Below are 9,442 nucleotides of genomic sequence, written 5' to 3' on the forward strand. Positions count from 1 at the left end.
AAATATCACAGCAATCTTGAGAAAAAAGAACAAAGTTGGAGGTATCACACTACCTGATATCAAACTATACTACAAGGCTACCCTAATCAAAACAGCATAGTACTGGCATAAAAACAGATACGTTCATCAATGGAACAGATAGAGAGCCCAGAAATCAATCCATGCTTATACGCTCACTTAATTTATGACAAAGGAGGTAAGAATATACAATGGAGTAAAGACAGTCTCTTCAATAAATGGTGTTGGAAAAATTGGACAGATACATGCAAAAAAAGAAGCTGGACCACCTTCTTACACTGTATACAAGAATAGATTCAAAATGGATTAAATACTTAAATGTAAGACCTGAAACCATAAAACTTCTAGAAGTAAACATAGGCAGTAAACTCTCTGATATTACTAACAGGAATTTCTTTTCGGATATTACTGATGAAGTTGGTCTCATTAATTTTCAGTCGTTTCTCAGACATAAAATAAGGGTTTCTACACACTTCAACATGAAAGTAGAAGACAGAGGAAGAATTTGTAAAAGGATAAAGACATTTGTAATCCAGGAATTTGATGTAAAGAGATGGAAAGTGTAACTAAATTTCCTGGAACTGACATTCAGAAATACTTTGTCTCTTCACTACATTTCTATCCAAGTTGCTGAGTTAAAATATCCAGGTTATAAAGGCTGATTTCAACATATGTTATGAATTTAGGTAGTGAATGCTGGTTGTCACAAAGAGAAAAGCAATTTGTAAATAAGTCACTCAATTTTTATTTATCTGCTCCAACAATCAACTTCTATTTCTTATTTAAAAACTGATAGCATCTCTCATTATAAAACAAAAATAATACATGTCAATAATTGCAGAAGCCAAACCTTAGAATCTAGATAGAACCAAGTCAAAAAAAAAGAGACTATTTTATATTCTTTTACTGCATGAATCCATTTGCTATATTCTTTACAATTTTGAAAAAAAAAACACCTGAGGTCATAATAGGTTAAGTTTCCTTATATAAAGAGAAATGTTTCCTTATCTTTCTCAAACTAATTGATTAAAAAAAATCACCTCCTTTTCACATATTAAAAAATGTGATGGCTTACTCTAAAGCAAGAAGAAAACTGACCAACATAGAAGAGATTCAAGTATCAAAAATGCTGTTGGACAAGATGCACTTTAATATTCCTGCCAACCCAGAAGATGTACAATTCCAAAAGAAAATATTCTTACCTTAATCTTAGCAACATAACTAAAACTGCTACATTAGTTTCCACTTACAGTTTTATATTAAATTTTTACTTCATGCCAATTTCAATGTAATTTGAGTTTCTGGACAATGTCAAACTAGGGGATAAATTATATAAATTTGCTTAGAGTGGAAATTACCTTTTCTCAAAAAATCTTTTGGAATATACTCCTTTCCTGTAACCTTTGTATCTAGCTCTAGACTATCATCAACCTCCTATGACAGTTTAAAACAATGATTCTTAATCTGGGGCCCATAGATGAGTTTCTGGGTATCTGGCAATAATCTACGATTACAGTAAATTTTTTTCCAGGACAATGATCCATAGGTTCCATAAGATGTTTAAGGAGTTAGTGAACTTAATAAGATAAATACTAGTCTATAGGACCCCATCTGGAAAAATCAGTGGTCAAAGCAAAGTCAGGTTCAAGTACCAGGATCTCCAAGTTTCCCTAATTGGAATCAAAGAGACAGGACTCAACAACTAATGTAAGTAGAAAATATACTTGAGTTCTGGTGCTTAGAAGGTTTGTCCTGTCAAATACCAGAGCTGAGAACAAGTCCATGAAGGAGATCCCTGAGGCTGATACAAGCATTCATAAATCATTTAAAGAAAGTGGGTAGAGAAACTAGTATGAATTTATCTGCTACAGGTCCAAAGGTAGGAGCTTCAGGAAAGTATCAAGATAAAAAGCAGTACTAATGATTAAATACACGTTTTGTTCATATTTCACTTGAAAGAAAAAAAATGTATTATCCATATTTGTAGTTCACTACCGTTTCCTTAAATCAATATCAGGTTTGTTTCGAATGAATGCATTTCAAAAAATTGATCCAAAGTTATCCATTCCTCTTTAATTTATAGATTTATCTGGATTGTTATTAATCATTTATTAAATGACCACATTGTTCTAAGTACTCTAGAGAACTAATGTGGACATGGCTTTGCAAGTGATCTCTGGTTGCTGATAGAAAGGTAGATGATATATTGATTTTATTGTTAATTGATTCATTAAATGCCTAGATACTACAGTTATAAGCACTACAGAAATTCATGAAAGATCAATGAATAACTTTGCATAATATGGTAATGATAATTTAACTGATAAAAGCATGGATTTCCTTAGAGCTTATTAGCACCACCGTACCTGAGAAAGTTGCTGTGGATTCCTCTTTACTATGCGGTTTTCAAATCATACATATTAAAGAGATTTTGGATCTGTATACTTAATATATATCCATATATATATATATATATATATATATATATATATATATATATATACACACACACACACACGCACATATATATCCTATTCTGAGATTGCAGATCAGCCTCCTTCATCCTTTCTAATCATATTTTTAGCAGTTATCTGCTTCGTTTTCCCAAAGGCTAAAGATCATCTCAGGTGTATACTCAAAGACTTATAGCCCAGACTCTTATCCCTGAGATTTAAAAATTGTTCTCAAGAATAATATCAATCGCTATTTCAGAGTCCAATTGGGTATTTTAGATGAGAATATTTTTTTTTAATCAAAAAGAATGCTTTTCGCATTATGTAAAAATATAAGTCACATCACCAAGTTAATGCATTTAAAACATGAAAATACTGTAATAAAATGTATCTCTCTAAAGCAATGGATGGAAAACAAAGAAAATCTGGAACTAGAAACATGTTTCTATATCTTGAACCTTGTGTTTCAAAAGGTTAGTTCATTTGACCCTTGTAAATGGGCAAGCATTTGAGCATATCAACCAGTTCCCATGGCTGACTATAGAATTGATCATCAACCATGGTTCATTTATTCCAGAGGTTTGATCACAAGATATGGAATATTCTTCATGCCTTTTCATCCACATTAGCCTATTTTTTCTTGCTAGTACCCCTAAAGAGATCAAGGACAACTAGACTGTATCTCTCTTATACTGTTTCTTCATAAACTTGAAGATGATTAGTAATTTACTCCTCAGACTTCACCTAGCCTGACAAAGCAATTTTATTCACATTTTTCCTTCCCTCCAATATGCTATTTAAAATATTTAGTGATTCTGAATATTCTTTTGAAATGTATTCACATTCTTCTAGCCATATGATCTTATAAAAATTATTTAACCTAAGGAGCCTCTGTTTCCTAGTCTTTAAAATGGGAATAATGATACTTATACCATAAAGGATATTAAGTGTTAAATAAGGTAAAACATGTAAAGGTGCTTCTCCAAGTGCAGAGCATATAAAAAGCATCCAATAAATTGAACGTGTTATTACTATTAATTAAAAAATAGAATCTCATACTGGAAATAGCAATCTAACAGCCTGATGATCCATACTTAACATAGAGAGCAGTATAGATACTCAATTGCCAAATAAATTTGCTGATTAAGAGGGGGGAGGAATCACTGTGGGACGTAAAAAAAAATTTTTGTAGTTCTTTTCCCTGTAGAACCAGAGCTCATGACTTGTTTGGCAGTTTTCATTGTTGTATAGAGCTTTCTCCCCACTATGGACTCCTCATCAATTTCCATTTAAGACACTCAGAGGTTTACCCAAGAGCAGTCTTTGTTTCCTCCCTAAGTGACACATCCAATTGGAGCTTAGCAATTTTCTTTGTTCATGTATTCATTTATTTTTCAAATAACTATAAAGTTTCTACTCTATGCTAGGCAAGCATTGTACTAACTGTTTTGCATGTACTATCTTGTTTGACTTGTCACATAAAGAACCTATAAAGGTAAATAGAAGGATAGCATTACTTTACATATTTTATAGATTGAAAAACTGAGGTATACTCCACGATACAGTTTCTATCTTCAAACAAAGCTCTCTATATTTGAACTAGGTATAGCTTCTCAAGAGATTACTCTCTAGTCACATAAAAAGGCATGTCAAGTTTTCTCCAATTTACTCATTAGGTACCAGATGGAAATAGGCAAATTACCATAGGGCCATCCAACCTTCGTGCTCCTTCTATGTTCCACATAATCCTGGAGCAGAGATACTTTAAGCAGCCCCCCTCTCGCCCCCAGAGCTGTCACTCAGCTTTCTCAGGTGCAGGCTGTTGGGGAGACCAGTGCTCATGATTGTTATTCTAACCACCTGAGATGACACTTCTTTGAAAAATGTAATCAGAATTCTTCTAATATTTTGTTTGTTTGTTTGTTTGTTTGTTTAAATAACATCTGTCTGGCAATTGTCACAATCCATTCAGAGTTTTTTTTTATTATTTAGAAATAATAATAAAGAGCTGCAATTGAGCCAGAACATTTCCAAAGAGAAATTGTACATTTTTATTGCTGCTAAATGTTGTAGCCATGGTGTTGTGTCCAGAATAACCAGACCCAACTTGAGTGCTCTTAACCAGGAGACAGTTTATTAGCCGGCGGCTGTCCTTGCAAAGGAGCAGCCTCGAAATGCCAAGATACAAGGTTTTTAAGCCCCAAATCCCATTCCTCATTCTGTCTTAAACACAAAGGTCCACTACCTGTCAACCCACTGGTCAGGTGTGCAAGCGGGAAGTACAGAAGCAGAAAGCTTGTGTTAGAATGTTATGTTCCTATGGGTGATTGCCTATGTTCCCATGGACAATAGCCAGTGTTCCCATGGTCGATGGCCAAACAGTAATTTTCAGCTTATATACAATTGATTATTTTTCATGCCACGCAAGCAAGCAGGGTTACACAGGCTAAAATTGGCAGTTAGCGTATGAGCTCATTGTTACAAGTTTCATGATTAACAGAATGTGGTTAGGGGTTCCAGAAACTAGGCCTAAGTTATAGACTTCCTTTGTCCAGTTTCAGGTTTTAATTATTCTTTAACCCTTTCACATTTCAGCAGGCTATTACAATGGCCCGGGGCCCCATCTTTATAAAATAGGCTGTTTTATGGATCCAGAAAGACAGTTTTCCAGATAAATAACCCAAATTGATTTAGTCACTTCCCTTTCAAGTGACAAAAGAGAAGTTTCTCTGCTGTTTCAAAGCTGAAAGCTGTCACAAGTCCAATCGAGAGGCAAACTTAGTATAAACCGTGTTTGCCCAAGCAATCAATTTCAAAAGCCCACTCCTCTTTTTTCTAAAAACAGTAAGCTGTAAACTAGCCTGTATTCCATTATTCTTAGGTGAATACATTTGCATTAATAGCAATATTTTCAGTAAAAGTTATTCACATGGAGATTTCTGAAAGCTTTCAGTTTGCTGCTGCACTCAGAAGTTCAACCAGAAGCTCACTTGGAAGAAAAGACCTCAGATAGAGAGCTTAACAAGGTTCACTTGGGAGAACAGTTGCAATTTGGTGAAACACAGACTGCTCTAGGGCCCCAGCAGAAAGAGTTCAGAGTGTTCAGACGCTTGAGTACTCCCAGCTAAGAATTAATTTTCCCAACGTGTCAATCAAGCAGAAATATGCTTATTCTAGAAACAGTGCCAGAGAGTATCAGAGAGCCAGAGAGTGTTGGAATCAAGGCATTCATCTGACTCATCACTGCAGCAGATAACAGGGTGGGCACTTACTTTGGTAAAGTCTGGCCCGGGAGATTTCTCTATGCAATGCAGAAGAACTAAGAGTAGCTGAACATTTACAATGCGCTTTATAATTTTTAACTGTTCTTTCACATACAGTAATTTCAGTCTCACCACATCTCCATATAGGAAAGCCATTCTAAGTTCCATTTTCTAAATGAAGAAAGTGAAAACTACAAAAGTTTAAATGACCTGCACTTTCTATGTAGCACCATCATATTTCTCAAAAGACTCTGAACTCACTGAGGGCAGAGACTCAGTCTCTTTTCACTGCTGTGCCACCAAAGTGTGTGTCACAGTGTAGACTATTTCTTTGTTACATAAATGAGGTTGCTCACAGTCTCCCAGAAAGCAGGAGAAGCAGTAATGATGCCTTTATATCAGAATTACTTCAGTGCATTGTTCTAATTCATGCATTTGCTCTCTTCAGTTCAGAAGGTTGTGTCTTGACCATAAGGGAAAGATATAGAAATGCCATCTCTGCTATCAAAATTATAGATGTGCTTAAATCCAATACAGTTGACCTATAAACGACGCAGGTTTGAACTGCATGGGTCCAACTTATACACAGATTTTTTTCAATAAATATATAATTGACCCTCTGTATTCCTGGGTTTCTCATCCACGGATACAGAGAGCCAACGATATGCATTGTTCTATGTCATTTTATATAAGGTACTTGAACATCTTCAGATTTTGTTATCAACCAGGGGTCCTGGAACCAATCTCCCATGGATACTGAGGGACTACTAAGTTTTTGGGGAGTCAAAAGTTATATGTGAATTTTTTACTGTGTAGGGGTTGGTGCCCTTACCTCTTGTTGTTCAAGAAACAACTGTACTCCTTTCCTCCATGGTAACCTGCTAAAGTAGAAACAATTTCAGAGTAGTGACCTAGATGAATGAATGAATGACCAAATAAATGTTAATTTCCAAAAAAATCCACATTTTGCCAGTGCTACCTCTTAGTTCATGCTGCCCCTTAGTCCCTTTTTCTTACTGAACTTGTACTCGTCTTTCTAGCTCCATTTAAATACCTCTTTTCTCACCAATGTTTCTCTCTTTTTAGTCACTCCTCCAGCCCCTCATGAGTCTGATCTCTCTCTCTTTCAATAACATGGTCTTGCACTTTGATCTAACAGTCCCTATATCTGGCCTTGAATTAGAGTTATATGAGTATTTATACCCAAATAGTAGATTGAAAATTACTTCATAGCAAGACCTGGGTATCATTCATCTTTGTAGTCTCATAGAACCTATTGAGCACATAATAAGTGCCAAATAGAGCACTGTTGAATTTAATGATTCTTGCCCTAACACTAAACTCAGCCATTAAGCACTATTTATTCTAATCCTTATTTCTCTTATTCTAGATCTGCCAGGCCTTATAGTTTTCTAGCCTTTCTCTCTCACTGTACCTGTCCCTTCCTGTAGTCCCAGAAGAAAGAAAAAGAAAAATTATAAACATAACCCAACATTTGCAGTTTCTACCCTAGTCTTTTTTTCCTAATCGAGGGAATTTTTCTACCTGATTAATTTCTCCTCCCTAACATTTTAAAGCCCACAGTTATCCTAAAAGTTGCTTTGCATCTGTTTGTTTAATTACCTTAGCAACGTTTGTTTATAAGTATCTAAAGCCACATGTCTCTGTGTTTGTTTCTGTGTATGCACACATATTTCTCTTATCAATTCCTACCTTCTACGTAAAGTGATTAAATTCATTTACATAAATAGCCATGGTGAAATGTGCTTTCTGGAATACAGCAGAGCTCAAGGAAGAAATATTCTCAGGAGCATCCGGGTATTTAGTGATTCCGCTTTTTCACCCTTGATGACATGTAGCCTCATGAAGCTGATTTCGGTTGAAGAAGCAGGAGAACCTGATGTTTATTAAGTGCAAAGATCATTTAATTCTTTCTGAGCAGTGATAGGATCTACACACAGAAAAGGGATACAGTACAGCACAGAATCAGATTTATTGCATCCAGAAAGACTTTGCTTTATTCAAGCAGTATTATCTGCTACTTACTGTGTGTCTCACATTAGAAATTCAGAGGGTTAAAGGAATAGTTTCTTTGCTCCTGCTCTCATAGGCACCTCAGGCCTGCTAAATTTAAATATTCTTAGCTAAATAAAAAGAACAGTCTCTCTCTCTCTCTCTCTCTCTCTCTCTCTCTCTCTCTCTCTCATGCACACACACACACACACACACACACACACACACACACACACACACACACCAATCTGCAGCACACTTGAAACAATGCAATGTCTCATCTACTCCACTATAGTCTAAAGTTTCTAAATATCAAAGCCCTCATGTTTTAGCCTTGTGGCCCTCATATTATCTACATAGTGATTTGTACTAGTTGTTTTGAATAATTAAAGTGAAGTTTCAGCATGTGTCTTCTACATTAGTTTCCTATGGCTGGTGCAACCAGTTACCACTAATTTAATACCTTTAAAATAACACAGATTCATTATCTTACAGTTTTGGAAGTCATAAGTCTGATAGGTCTCACTGGATTAAAATGAAGATGTCAGCAGGCCTGAATTCCTTTCTGGAGGTTCCAGGGAAGAATCCATTTCCTTGTCTTTTCCAGTTTCTAGAGGCTGCCTGTGTTCCTTGGTTTCTGGCCCCCTTTCTCCACATTCAAAGCCAATAATGGCTGGATACAGAGTGGTAAGAAAAAGGCTTACAGGGAAAAATGAAACTGATAGTTTTCACAACTTTTTCTAAGTATTTGAGTACTTATAAAAAATATTGATGGACATTTGACAATTCCGGAAGGACATCTTGGGGCGGAGAATTAATGTTAGGTAAACAGATAACAAGGCAAATGAAAACAACAAAAATTTGTAAGAAATAGAATCATGGTAGACCACTTAATGCAAAAGTGGATATTATTTACATAGACCTGGTATTTTAAATAACAATAGAAGTAAATGTGTGTGAGAGAGAAGGCAGAGAGCTTGAATTTCTCATTTTCCATTACATAAAGTTAATAGACAATGTGTAATGTTGATGAATCTAGAGAGTATAACATAAGCATATTACTTAGAAGTATGAAGATATATACTAGAAGAAATAGCTGAAAGTTTCAAATGGGATGGAGGTAGAGACATATGAATAAAAGGACTGCTTTTTCAATTTAAACTTTATTTTTAACTACATACATTGTTACATTGGTAACATTTTTTTTTTTTAAGTAATGAAGCAATGATGACAAAGAAGCGGGGTATGAATGTAATAGTCTGGGTGTGTCTGAAAAAAGGTCTTTATAATGAACAAGAAATCAGCTTGTTTTACCTCAAAAGCAATTATAGGGATAATACTACCAGGCAAACTTAAAAAAATGCTAGTTCCCTTGGAGTCAACAACATGTATTTACAAGAGACCTATCTAAAGTTAGGGGGTACTGCCTAGAGCCATGGAACAGAGCTAAGCCAACTAGCCTCATCTCAGGAAAATAAATTCAGGCCCTTTTTCGCAAAGTGCGTTACCAATAAGAGTCAACATTTATTCCCAAATTATTTGATTTTCAAGCTGTTTCAATAAACCTTTTCCCCTACATTATTTATGGGTTTATTTTGATAAGTCAACCAATAATTCAAGATCTTGTCCTGTACCTATGTGTTTCTTGCTTATTATTCTGGTAAGGCTGCCATATCTCTCTATCTGGTTTAAGGA

The sequence above is a fragment of the Pteropus medius genome, unplaced genomic scaffold (assembly GCF_902729225.1).
Source record: "Pteropus medius unplaced genomic scaffold, Ma_sr-lr_union100, whole genome shotgun sequence".
NCBI classification, from domain to species: domain Eukaryota; kingdom Metazoa; phylum Chordata; class Mammalia; order Chiroptera; family Pteropodidae; genus Pteropus; species Pteropus medius.